We start from the raw sequence: 12633 nt of genomic DNA on the forward strand, positions 1-12633 counted from the left end.
GTACTAGTCAACTGTTATCTATGAATGCCAGCCTTTAATGCATCCAACATGTTTAAGAAATCCACAAATATTAGAAAATTCTATTTTAAAATAAAAGTTAGCACTACCCCATTGAGTTCCCAACACATTCTTCCATTGCATAGTACTACATTGCATGCTTATAGCAGGTACAAAACACAGATAAAACAGCTAAATCTATTCTGGAGATTGATTTCCTTGGAGCAAGAAACTTGTTTTATGTTTTTTACAATCCTGAGTAGGCTGTTTGCATCCAGCAATAGAGCTTTGCATCAAACCAACTCAAAGGCCGCACCAGAATAATAGTGAACACTGCCCAATAAATTCTGGTAAGGACAAAAGAAAGCCTTAAATCTTTGGATTAAAATGCATTATACCTCTAGAGGTCTACAAGATGAGATATTATCTTGATTTAATTACTGGATTTGGTCTAGCATTAATATATTTGACACATAATGAAGCCTGATTAAACTGCAAACTCTACCTAACATTTAAAATATAGATATGAAGCATCTCTTACTTGCTACCAAAATATTTTTATTTTCAAACCAATGAAGATGGAAATTATTAAACTACCATTTTTAATAAGTACTTTAGTAATTAAAATTAGTAATTTTAACTATTATTTTTAATACAGCAGTTAACATAACCTGTGTGTGACTGCATGTTTATATTTTTGCTGCTCCTTTGATGCAAATTAAAACTGCATTGAGTTGAGGACCAATGCAAAGTTAAAATGAGCCTCCAAATCCTGACAGGCGAGTCCTCACATGCCACATAACAGATTTCACCATATCCTCTGTGAATTTGAAGTAGAGTTCCAGAACTACTAAAACTTCAACAGTAGAAGTATGACATGGCTATGAAAGAGCTCTTGATCACCCAAGCCCTTTCTCTTCTACCTCGTTTTTCCACTCACTGTGGGTTACACCGTCATCCTTCCAGTCATCCAGGATACAACACAGAACACTCTAAATCAGCACAGTAGAAGTTCTGTTATCTGGCATCTTACAAGCTGGCATGCTCCACTAACTGGCATGCTGCCTTATAAGAATATAAGTGCCCCACTGTGGCACTTCCGGTTTCCCCGAGCCCCCATGGCTCAAGGCAAAGCAGCCTGTGCTGCCAAGTCCCCACGGCCCAGGGTCATAACAAGCTGTGCAGGACGCGCCTCCCTGTCTCGCAGGGCCCGCTACAGCAGCAGCAATGCCACGGGAGGGGCAGGATGCCCCAGACGCAGCAGCTGGGGCTGCTCAATTAACCAACATATTTTCATAGTTGGTAGGGTCGGAAGGGACCTGAGATCATCTAGTCCGACCCCCTGCTGTGGCAGGAAAGAGTACTGGGGTCAAACGACCCTGGCCAGATGTTCCTCCAGCATCCTTTTAAAGACCCCCAGGATAGGAGCCAGCACCACTCCCCTTGGAAGTTGGTTCCAGGTCCTAGCTGCCCTGTGAAATAGCGCCTCCTAATGTCTAGCCTGAAACTACCCTCCGCTAGCTTGTGTCTGTTGTTCCTTGTAACTCCTGGGAGTGCTCGGGGGAACAGTGACTCTCCCACTGCCTGCTGGTCCCCCTTGACTAGTTTGTAGACTGCCACTAGATCCCCTCTCAGCCTTCTCTTTTGGAGGCTGAACAGGTTCAGGTCCCTCAGCCTCTCCTCGTAGGGCCTGCCCTGCTGACCCCTGATCATGCGGGTGGCCCTCCATTGGACCCTCTCCATATTGGCCACATCCCTCCTGAAGTGCAGCGCCCAGAACTGGAGGCAGTACTCCAGCTGCGGCCTGACCAGTGTCACATAGAGGGGGAGGATCACCTCCTTGGACTTGCTCGAGATACATCTGTGGATGCATGACAAGGTGCGGTTGGCCTTCCTGACCACATCCCCACACTGTCGGCCCATGTTCATTGTGGCATCAACGATGACTCCAAGATCCTTTTCTGATTCAACACTGGCAAGAAGGGAGTTCCCCAGCCTGTAGGTGTGCCACTGGTTCTTCCTCCCCAGGTGCATTACCCTGCGCTTGTCAGTGCTGAACCCCATCCTGTTCTCTTCGGCCCACCCCTGTAACCTGTCTAGATCCGCTTACCGCTTGTTATCAGACCTTTTACTGTAATTCTCAACTAGGGTCCCTTGAGATCCTTTCAAGGGTGCCACACAGTTAGGTTTACACACATGATGCACAAGATAAACCCAAATATTTAAAATAGAAATCCATAGTTGTGGTCCTTCTGAGTTCTTTGCAATAGAAAAATGCTCTATTATTTTTCTTTAGGCTAGGGGATTTCAACCTTTTTTAATAAGTGTACCCCAGTGGCCAGACACAAACTGGGGTGTGGGGGGTTGCATGTGGCTGGATGTGAACCAGCAGCAGTGGGTAGCAGTGGTGGCCGCCGCACGGGAGTTGCTTCCCCCCCCACCACAACCACCACGTTCAGTGCCTGCGAGGCCTGCAGAGGGGCACTGCTGCCCTCACCTGCCCTCCCTCAGCCCTGCTCCTGGGAAGTGGCGGCGCAGGGTGGTGGCTCTCCGTCCCTGCCCACCCATGTATCCCCCAGTGCCTTCCTAAGTACCCCCAGGGGTACACTTATCCCCACTTGAAAACCCCTGCTTTAGGTAAACAATGAATGAAAACTAAGAGCTGACATTTTCCCAAGGGTGCCCCCAAGTCTTAACAGGTTGAGAACCACTGCTCTAGTGCCAGACAACAGCTTTTACCACCACTGCTCCTAGCTGTATGGCCACAGCACTGTACAAGCAAAGCTTCCCCACAGCCACCTGCCCCAAATACCCCTCTGAACAAGTTAATCTCTAAAGTACCACTCTGCCTTGCCTTCTGTCTGATTTCAGACTAACTCAGAGGTGGGCAATTAGTTGGGCTGGAGGGCCAGTTAATGGGTTTTAGTGAGTTGCTGAGGGCCACACGCACACTTCCTTTCCTGGCAAGCAGTACGGTGGTTCTGGGTTCTGCAAGTGCCACATGCTGCTGAGCAGGCAGGGCTGCTTTGTCCAGCATGACCCACAGCACCAAAGGACGGAGCCACTGCATTGTCTGCCAGCAAGTGGTGGTCCAAGCGCAGCTCACCTGGGGCCTGCCACATCATGCCACCACCCACCCTGTCTGCCTGCAGGCTAGATAAAAAAATCAATTAACAAGCCGTATCCAGCCCACAGGTAGTATTTTACCTACCCCAGGACTAACTTGTTCTATAAGACAGTGAAAGACATGTCACATTTACCACACTAGCAGTTGAGGTATACTGGCACAGACTTCTAGGATTTTTCCAAGTAGCCTGCAGTATTTGTGCATAAATTTAGCCCTGGACATTTTTATCCTGGAAGTCTCGCAATATAAATTTACAAATATTAACTACATAATTTTCTTCTCTGAAGTTGCATAAAGTAATACAGGGGTGAAAGCACAGAAAGTTTCTTTCTCCCGTTCTAATAACCGACCAGACCTTAAATGCCCAGTAGTATGTTTAATTCTTCCCTTTCTGTGAGACTAGACACCTAGATGACTAACAGTTTTGAGCTTCCAGACAAAAAACAAAAAAACCCCCAAAAAACCCAAAATTTCACCATAAATTTATCTATTTGCGATAACAAATCTGGGCTCCCTATGCATTAGTAATGACTAAGACCTGAAAATATCCAAAAAGAACATTTCTGAGGGAGTATACTTAGAATCAAACTTGGCTTTGGAAAAACTTTATTTGAGCCAGGACATCAGACCAGGTGTGAAGACTTCAGCATATCTTTTCTTTGGCACTAACTACTGGACAATGGGAAGCAACATAGACTATCTTCTCCATCTTGGAAATCCTATTAATAAAGAGTCAGGGGATTTGCAGCAACAGGAGCTATGGATATCAGCAGCTGATCTCAGTAAAAAAGGAAAGAAAATGACTTAAGAGAAAGACTCAAACTGTACTCGCACATATTACTACAATATGAACAGTGGCACGGCAAACAATGAACCTAAAGCCTATATTTCTTTCCCTCCTCAACTGCCAAATGGCAAACAGCCTTCTCTACTCCTCCTCTTGCAACGCAAAAAAAAGACTAAATAAAGAATGAAAAATAAAGAACTTCTGATTGGTTTTCTTCATGTCTGAAAAGAAAAAATAATAGGGTCTTAGCTGGACTTAACCCAAAAATATCACTGCTATCAAATTGGCCAATACTGGATGCCTTAATGACATGTTTATTTCTTCCTACTTTTATTTACATGGGGAGGAGCTACTCACAGACCTGCACAGTTGATAAAACAAAGCTAAGAAAAAAAGCCATTTTTGACAACATAGTCATATCCCAAAATTCTAACAGTTAAACAGACTGCCATGTCAACTCTCATGTTCAGACACGTACAACAAAAAAACTGTAAAGAACCAACCCCCCCATCGTAACTAGTCAAAGCCAGATAAACGTGTGTTCAACTGATTCTCAATGATGGTTCAAATGACATTCTGTACACCGTTACATATAACCAATACAGATAAACACATATTCATACTGAAAAATATATGGCATGCAACCTTCTGAAAAAGTAATTTTCTCCACAAGCTGCTTCCTTAAATTTGACTTTTCCTTTTATATTCATAAATATCAAAAACCGTCTCAGAGGACTGGTAAGACTGTATACTGTTATTGTAAATGTCTTACTGTCTATTTCATGACTTGAGTCAGAAAAGCAAACTCGTATTTTCTTGCATATAAATGTACACTTTTTCCCCCTCCAAAAAATGGGGGCTGGAAAGTAAAGTACACATTATAAGCAAGAAGTGTAGTAAGAAGTTTCTCATGGTTAAGGGCAAAAGTGAAAGTAAAAACTGCACCAGACTCAAAGGGTATGGACAGAAATTACACATAAAACGGTATAAATGATCGAAAACCAATTCAAATCTGTAAAACAGAAGTTCAATGCACATAAACCACTTTCAAAATGGGCAAAACCGATTTAAAATAAACCTGGATGGATGTAGTATCAGACTTAACTGATTTAGGTTAAATCAGTTCACTGAACTTCTGTCCCAGATCCTCTCCAGATCCAAGTTAACTCTCCGTCCCCCAGCACCCCAAGATGCTTTGCACCTACCCCATAACCCCCCTACCCCACAGTGTATGTGGGCTAGCCTTGGCACAAGCTATCTGCCCCAACTAAACAGGGAGATGTGCTCTAGCACCCCCCAGCTTCTGGCCTGGGCCACCACAGGCATGTGGCTGCATTTCCAGAAACAGAAGTGAATGTCTGTTCACTTGCTTATTGGTTCAATCTACGCAGTTTAGACTAATTTCCAAAAATTGAATTAATTCAGCCTCAGGCTTTTGCACTGTCCATCCTTCGCCAGAGGGAACAGAACAATAAGCAGTAGCCTCTGCTCCCTAGCTGCTTCTGCTCAGTTACTTACTACAAGGAAAGTTCTGTTTTTCTTCATTCTGCCTTTCAAAAACAAGCTGCATGAAATAGGCAAGTAAATATGGTATCCCCTTTCAGTTTAAATTTAAAATTATGTTGTTCTAACAGAGTTCCCTCTGGACCATGGGTGGTCCACAAAACAGGTGCTACTGGTCACACAGTATAGGCTGATACTCATTTTCTGCAGCTGTACCTGAATAAAGACAGCTAAAGTAGATAACAACACTTAGTTAACATTTTCCAATAAGTAATCACTAGGAGATGACACATGGATACTATATGACTGAAAAGAAAAAGAAAGATGGTTGGCTGGGTAGCAAACTCTTCTGTGCTCCAATATAAGAAAAAAGGGCTTCCTTCATTTATTTTTAGAATGGAATCTAATACTAGATTTTAAAATTATGTGTAAATAAAGCTTTAATACTAAAATTTATATTCAGGGAAACCCACAGCATAGGTTTACCCATATTAAAATTTTCGTATCAAGAAAAGGAAATAATACAAATGCATTACAGAATCTACTTAGCATCTGAATCAATATAAAAATCAAGTCATTTTCCTTTACTTAATCTCTTAGAGGCTAGTGACTAATTTTCCACTAATTATAGCAAACAAAATGATAATACAAGGTTGAGCCAAAGCCAGTAAGTATATACAAAATGAGTAATTAATGTAATTGTTCCAATGAAAACTACTGTAGAAGTATAATTATGATTAAACAGCAATAGACTGAGAGTGCAGTTTTGTCTAAGTTCTATGCATTTCCCTCACTTCGTACCTTGATCACAGATGTCAAAATAGCCCATTTAAATTATTTTCTATTACCCAACCAGCATGATAGGTAGTCTTTGACTCTAATAAAATCTTGGGGGAGACCTTTTAAAATTAGCATCAGAGAAGCTTGAATAAGGGTTGCACAAGAGTGATTCTGAAGAGAAAGTGTAAAAACAAGAATGGGGTCTTAACTGGAAAATAGGTTAACCAAAAAATATCACTGCTATCAAACTGGCCAATATTTGATGTCTTAATGACATGTTTATTTCTTCCTACTTCTATCTAATCCATTTTCAATTTACCTTAAGATCTTAAAAGCAAGTCAGAATAGGTCTTTAATTTACTCTACTTTGTTTAAAAGCAGTACATCTAGCAGAAAGCACAATTTTACATCTCAGCAATCCCAAATGCAACCTACTCTCCACACAGTAGAGCAGAACGTGGACAAAAAGAAAAACTAAGATCTATTTATAAGGTAAATAACAGAAATCCATAACAGCCTCAGGACACTTTACCCATTTTAATTAATGCTCATGATATTCTTACAATAGACATTATCATCCCTATTTTACAGATTTAAGAAAAAGGTAGAAAAATTACATGACTTGACAATAGACTCACAATTCATATCAGAGCCTGAACCAGAACCTCAATCTCCTGACACTCTGCACTTAAATGCTTTGAACTTTGCTTCCTCTCAAAACAATGTTCTGCAAGTCACTGGGCTCAAGTTCAGTTTATATTCCTGAACTGGAAAAGAGAAAAAAAAAAAAACACAACACAAAAAAGTTGTCTACAAACTCGAACACAACACAAAAAAGTTGTCTACAAACTCTATAAAGATGAACAATTAAAATTATTGCAATGCTTCTCTTCATTCAACATCAGGCAGTTTACTTAATAAATATCTACTTAGCATGTACACTAAAGAGGTGTATATTTTCCTAACTAACTGTGATATATCTTAGTGGAAGACAACATTTCTAAAATGCCTTCACGTGTAGACTCATAAATATTTGAATGTGTGAACAATCAACTAGCATTTAGAAAGTCTATTTTTAGTATTTAAAAAAATTTTTTTTTTGTTAGCAATTATGGTAATTTGGAATTTTGGTAATTATGTTTTCTAATTATGAAGGCAGTACCTTTATTCAAAAATTACTATACAGTGTCCAAACCAAAAATATTACTAAGCTATCCAGATCCCAAAAAAATCCTACATTAATTCTGAAAACATTAAATTAATTCATATGGGGTAGCAATACACAAGATGAGCAAACTACAACAGATTGTTAACATCTGGATACCAAGATAAAACACCCAGATCCCATTTCAAATGTCATATTTTTAATAATACTGGTTTGTTATAAGCATTTCAAATTGCAATACAACTTTAAAAATGTTTTAGATACACAATTTGTATTGTGTTTTGGCAGGGTTATAAGGGACTAATAAAATCCTACTCCCTATATTGATGGGTATTCTACTGAAAGCAATCCTAAAATCTGCTCCTTATTGAGGGATTATATGCCACAAAAGTGCTGGTAAGCAAGCCTAAATGTCTATATCTACATGTTGCATTTGAGTTAATGCTGCTATCTTTAAAACTTTTTAAACCTCTAAAACATTAGTCTTGTTGTTAACATTCAATATTAAAAATATTGCAATGGTAGTGGGGTGTTGAAAGACTACTGAGGGCAAACCTGGCAATAGTTTTCCAATACATAAAAGGTAGTTATATTAAGGCTAATGATCAATTGCTTTCTACGTCCATGGGAAGAAGGATGAGAAGAAATCAGATTAATCCAAAGCAAAGAAGATTTAGGTGGCATATTAGGAAAAAGGTCTAACAGTCTGTGAACTGAAACAAGCTACATAAAAAAAGACATGAAATACTCTTTAACCTGTTCAAGATCCTCTGAGGTCCCCATGAACCCTACACTTATCTGCATCTCTTGACTTTCTTATTGTATTACCTATAAGGATGTCAAAATTATCATCCCCTAACAAAATGAAATTAGCCACCCAAGTGATGAACATTGGTTTGTCAAATACTAACTTTTAATAATATATCTGTTTGGTAAAAAATAATGAGAAAAGATATTATACAAAACATCAACACTGTAATCCACCCCCCCCTCCCAAAATTAAAGTTTCATTTTTTTATTACAGGTATTGCAAATAAGCAAAATATTTTTATAAGTCATCCTTTTGGTCCTGTAAGTACATTGTACAGTAAAAATTAAATGAAACTTCAAGTTTAATCTTAACGATATTTTGAAATTTTAATTTTTTTAAAAAACAGAAGCAAAAATGTTTTCATGCAAATAAAACATATCAGTTTTCTTGCAAAAAGCAGCTTTCAGAGCTTCCAGCTCCCCACTTCTATGGTTTATATAAGCATAATATATTGGCTGAAAACTAGAAAAAAATTGCACTTTATCAATAGGCAATAAGCTTTCTTCAGCAAATAAGAGGACCTACACCAGTATTTTCTGAAGAATGTAAATCTCTTAAAAATTCTATCCCTTATGGTTGGAAAGATGAGCTTACAAATTTGAACAAAATGCAAACAAAGCAAATGTTGTTAGAAATGTTGAGGAGAAGTCAAATATTAGGGAACTGTATCCAGCCTCCTGACTACTCCGAGGAGGCCAGGTAGAGAGGCTATCTGCATCAAAGGAGAAAACGACAGAACTACCCAAGACTCTCCTCCCGTGCAGCAGCCAGAACTCTCTATGGACTGTGTAGAAGAGTGAAGGACCAGGCATTCACAAAAGTCAAAAGGTCCCGGAAGAGAAACAAAAAACAGAAAACCCCTGCAATGTTCCAGAAAAATTAATTATATATTAGCTTGGGGCTCATAAAAAATGGAACGTATGGTAGAAATAAAACATCGGAACACTCTCACACAGCTAAGGAGGTAGCAGAGGTATCACTGAATGGACTCCTTTCTGGAGCTTTATCCTTGTACCTTGCTAGGACTCCAGCTTTCCTTTCACATTAGCTTGGTAAGGGATTTTGGCCTCCAGGTAAAAGCAAGGTAAATATTTCAATTCCCAAAGCTCTTAAATATTAGAGAAAAATGTGTATTTGAACACAGCTTTGTTTTAATAAGCTATTTGACATAGCTTACTTCCTAGCTTTCTAGATGCTGCAAGATCCAGGCAGTGATTCTCAGCCAGGGTGCCATGGGGATGCCTTAAGAACCTTTCAAGAGCGCGATGAGGTGTCACACGATGTTTGCACTGTTAGGTTTACAAATACAATTCAAAAGACAAACCAAGAGATTTGAAATAAAAATACTACAGTATGGATTTCTTTCTTTGCAACAAAAACAACCCCCCCCACCCCTCATTCTAGTCTTTTTCTGCAGACAAAAAAAAGTGAAAACTAAGAGCTGGCATTTTCTAAGGGGTGCCTTAACCGACTAAAGGATCTCTCAAGTCTATCCATAGGTGCCTCAAATCTAAAAAGAATGAGAACCGCTGCTCTCCGGGAAGAGAGGCAGGGGACATACCAGTCTGTATAGACCCTGCATAAATATTCTCCACCTTACCATCCACCATGCTTAAAACATAAAATACTGGACTACGGACACAGGGCCTAATCCCACAAGGCATCTCCATGTTCTGTGACACTTTAAATACATCTTTTCTTTTTTAATTTGTGTTGAAAAGGAAGAATCACTTCAGTAACTCTTAAGCACTGGAAATAAAGACTTCATGTAATGTACTGAGGAATTTCTAAGCTATTTAAAATAGCAACACACATAAAAAAAGATCAAAGATATTCTTGTTTAAGGTCTAAACAGCCACCTCCTGCCCACACAAGTGGGCATACCATTAAGAAAAAAAGCTTAAAGTGCTACATAAGCTTGTAATACCAGGCCCCATACCTTTTTTTTATGGAAACCAATTTTATATAGTCTTCAGGGCACCAAACTTAATGAGAAGCCTTCAACTACAGTTAGTTAAGGTCATACATGATTTATTTAGCCAAGTCCCACATACAAGGTAAAAACCTCAATCCCACTTAAATCCAAGAAACCCTAATCTGTGGCCTCAAGCCTGTGCCTCCATCACAAAACAAATAACTTCTTCTTCTTTTTTTTTTTTTTTTAATAAAGGCCACTATTTTTATTAACTTTAAACAAAATCCTTTGAAAAGGCTCATACGTTTTTCTGCAGCTGAGACTGATACCCATCTTACCCTATGACACTTATCTTCTAGGAAAAAAATAAGTGCCAACAGGAAGAGATTGTGACCAGTGATCTCCTGAGCTACAAACTCACTTGGGGCCGTGCAGAAGGAAGCGTCACCGGGGACCCACACATGATACGGTTAAAATCAAATGTTATAGCAAAGAAAATAATAATAATGAAGTGGGGCCCAAACAGTGCCCTCCTTTCACCCCTGGCCGCCTGAGCCCAGAGGGGGCTGAAGCCGCCCTGCCACACTGTGCAGAGGCTCCCAACCGCCTCCCCTCCCGGCGCCCGTGGGGCGCAACACGGCCGGGCCGCACGAGGGGACGCGAGCTCCCGCCACAGAGCCGGCCGGCCGGCAGGACTCCCGAGGCTGCGGGGCAGGGCGGGCGGGCGGGCGGGCAGTGGCGAGTGCGACGGAGCTGGTCCCAGCCCCCCCAACCCCGGGACAGGAGGCTGGTCCCCAGTCCCGCCCCCGGCCCCGGTACCATTACCCAGCACGCCCAGCGAGGCGCCGCCATCCTGCTGCCGGACAGTTCCCGCGGGACCCGCGCAGCCTCGCGATAAGTCTTCCCCCCCCCCCCCCCACGTCCCCTCCCCTCCCGCGGCGCCTGAGCTGATTCAACATGGCGGCGGCGCCGCGCACGTGTCCCAGCGCTTGCACACGTCACGCCGAGGGGCGGGGCCTCCCGCGCACGCGCCGCCACCGCGGGCAGCTGGGATTCGAACGCGGCGCGCGAGCCTCCTCCCCGCACGCGCGGGTCACGTGGGCCCCCGCGCCCCTCGGCTCCCCCCTCCCCCCGCCCGCTCTGAGCTCGGCGCCATCCGGGTCCCGGCGCCGCCGCCGCCGCGCCCCGGGTCGGGGCCTCACCTGGCGCCCACGCGCGGCGGACGCCGCCGGCCGCAGCAGCCACGTTCCCTGCTCGCTGCGCCCGCGCCAGGCAGCGGCGGCGGCGGCTCCGCACAGCGCCTGCTCCTCTCCGCGCGGCGGCGGCTCCTTCCGCTTCCTTCCCCTCCCCCCTGCTCTGCTGGCTGCGGCAGGGACCCGCTCCCTGCAGCTCCGCCTGCTGGTCGCTGGGGGAGGCGGGCGGCCGCGGGGCCCTGGGGCCGCCTGTGCCCGCGCCTGGCGCGGCGGAGCAACAAGCCCACCTGCTCTCCCCCGGCCCCCGTCTCTCCGGGCCGGGGCTAGCAAAGGCGAGAATGAAGCTCCAGTAAAGCGTGCTCTCGTTTCAGCCTCCGCCTTCCCTCAAGAAGACGCTGAGCAGAGCTGCAGCAGTCCTTACATGAGCCAGCGCGACCCTGGAGCCCTCCTGCCTCAAAGCTCATGTGTCTGCCTCCCGGCACGGGGCTGCTCCAGAGGAGGATAAACAGCCCACCCCCAAGTCCTTGCTGCTTGGATTTTTTCCTGACCCCAACACAGGCGCAGGCAGTCATTTGGGGCGGATGGACGCTTGCTGAGTTTTGGCAAGCCATGGAGGGCTGCAGGACGGACAGTGGGGGGCAGATAAATACTAGTTTTCTAAAATTTTTAGGGGCCCTGCGGGCTGGATAGATTGGCCTGGCGGGCCGCATCCAGCCAACAGGCCGTGTTTTGCCCAACCCTGCCCCAGTGCCACCGCCATGTAAGACACAGCTCGCTGCTGCTTGGTGGAACGACTTGTCCTTAAAATCCCACCGGAGGCAGGAGTGCTTGGGGGTGGTCGCAGCTCTTCTTGGGCAAACTGCAGGGTTGGGACAGGTCAAGGTGATGGGTAGTCTGATAAAAGATACGAGACACCTTGCCTGGAGCATCAGGCAGCAACCAACACCTCTTCAATGCTATGATAATTATAAAATTATATTTAGAAACAAATTGTATTGCAAATATTTGAAAATGAACTAAAATCATTCTTATTTCTTTGTATGATTTTCACCAGTTACGTCAAATGTATCAGTTCTCCAGTCATTTCAATAAGTGGAGCTTTTTGGAAACAATTGTTATAATTAATTGTTCAAAGAACTAAAACTTTTTATCCTTCCCTGCTGTTACCGTAGGAGCTGTCTTTTGTCTGACACCCCCAGCCTCCCCCGCAGAAGTGCTTTCTCAATTCTCCTTCTGCTGCTTTGGGGTCTTTTCTCTCTGTTAGAAAATAAATTCCAGGTGACGAGAGAGTGAAAGGTGATAAAAGTGAAAGATAATATGCAAGGGATAATTGCACCTGTATACAACAAGATCAA

At 43.3% G+C, this 12633-nt stretch overlaps 1 protein-coding gene across 5 annotated transcripts in view; it reads right to left on the reverse strand.

Annotated features, from left to right (window-relative positions):
- ZZZ3 (zinc finger ZZ-type containing 3) overlaps positions 1-11410 on the reverse strand; it is a 114399-nt gene extending 102989 nt beyond the window's left edge. For 4 of the 5 annotated variants that reach the window (XM_059727964.1, XM_059727966.1, XM_059727965.1 and 1 more), the window contains exon 1: positions 11288-11410. The gene's annotated coding sequence lies outside the window, so the exon portion shown is untranslated. Of the gene's footprint in view, positions 1-10910; positions 10989-11287 lie in introns of those variants that run through there. The other variant, XM_014593843.3, reaches the window with a different exon arrangement.
- Positions 11411-12633: the final 1223 nt, after the last annotated feature.

Source organism: Alligator mississippiensis, chromosome 5 (genome assembly GCF_030867095.1).
Source record: "Alligator mississippiensis isolate rAllMis1 chromosome 5, rAllMis1, whole genome shotgun sequence".
Lineage (NCBI taxonomy): Eukaryota > Metazoa > Chordata > Crocodylia > Alligatoridae > Alligator > Alligator mississippiensis.